The sequence below is a fragment of the Rhagoletis pomonella genome, unplaced genomic scaffold, assembly GCF_013731165.1.
Source record: "Rhagoletis pomonella isolate Grant_MI unplaced genomic scaffold, Rhpom_1.0 Rhpom_scaffold_28088, whole genome shotgun sequence".
NCBI classification, from domain to species: domain Eukaryota; kingdom Metazoa; phylum Arthropoda; class Insecta; order Diptera; family Tephritidae; genus Rhagoletis; species Rhagoletis pomonella.
The window spans coordinates 1-1,319 of record NW_023486525.1 but is presented as its reverse complement, the minus strand read 5'-3'; the positions used below and the strand labels follow the sequence as shown (position 1 = coordinate 1,319).

General features: G+C 29.6%; 1 long non-coding RNA gene across 1 annotated transcript; it reads right to left on the bottom strand.

Annotated features, from left to right (window-relative positions):
• Positions 1 to 941: 941 nt before the first annotated feature.
• On the bottom strand, positions 942 to 1,313 carry LOC118732781. The gene is made up of 2 exons (XR_004992187.1): positions 1,124 to 1,313; positions 942 to 1,065 (listed from the first exon to the last, which is right to left on the bottom strand). It is a non-coding gene; the product is annotated as an uncharacterized LOC118732781 (long non-coding RNA).
• Between the last annotated feature and the right edge of the window lie 6 nt (positions 1,314 to 1,319).

The following is a 1,319-nucleotide window of genomic DNA, read 5'->3' as shown; positions in this document are numbered from 1 at the left end:
TATATTTATGTGTTTTAATTATATGTATGTATATATGCGATAATTTTTTAAATTAAAATGACTAGAATGCTTGAATAGGACTAGAAATAACACTCCTGCTTGGCGCTTGCGTTTCTTCTACCATACATGTCAATATGATTGCTATCAACCATCTGAGTCGAACTCTTATGTGATGTTTTGTAAAACTTGTATAAGTTTCTTCTTTAAACCTCAAAATGCCGTCGATGGACTACGGTTGCTGCGCGTGGGGGAACGTGAAGGGGAATGTGGCGAACTTCCGCGACTGTAACAGCTTGAACAAAAGCTGGAGGCATCCGATGGCGTTTTGTGGTGATAAGGAATCGGACGTTTGCGTGCGCTAAACAATGAAATAAAAGTGTTTAATTGAAACGATTTTATTTTACTATTGAATTTGGAATAATAAATTTGGATATAAAAAAACGAAGTAAAAAAATGTTAAAACAAATTAAACTTACCGAACTTAAAGTGTTATACATAAATAGGGGTATAAGTTCAATCATCTAAAGGAAACGAATGATCATTAAATTAAAAGTTACACATAAATTAAAATGAATGCTGTAAAAATAAACTTACCAAAAACGCTTTAAAAAATACAAAGAAAATCATATCTGAGGATAATCAATTTAAAAAATAAGTTTTTTTTTTATCAACACATTGCATTTACAAAATAATATTACATATCTTTATTTATGAATAGTAAAGTTAATAAGTAAACACACTAATAAGAAACTAGAATGCATGTAGAATAAGTATTATTGCATGAGAATACAGAAAATATGCAAAGAGTGTATATAAAAGGAAATCAAAAAATGGTGATAGTAAAAAGTGCAATGCGTTAAATAACTTGTAATAATAAACTCAGCACTAAGTTAACTTAAACGGTGATGGTATGAGAAGTGAATGGATCTAAACTTCTCGTGTTCACTATACATATGTATGTATATGTGTACTAGCAAATGCACTGCTCTGGCTTCCATTACTCAAATTAACAGCGTAATCGGGCAAATCATTATCTGAACGGAAATCGAAACGAATTTACGTGAGCTAAATCATTGAAATAAAATAAAATTAATAGTTAAATTGTAAGTTTGTTTATTTATACATATATATTTATGCAGCCAAGCCTAACGCCTGCGGCGTTCGCGAGATGGTTCGTATCCTCTGCTACAAATGAAAATAAAGAAATGCAAAAATATATATAATAAGAAGAAACTAAGAATAACAATGATAATAAAACATAATTAAATTAATGTGCAATACGGATTAAAATTGTTTAAGAAATTTGAGAAACACTTTTT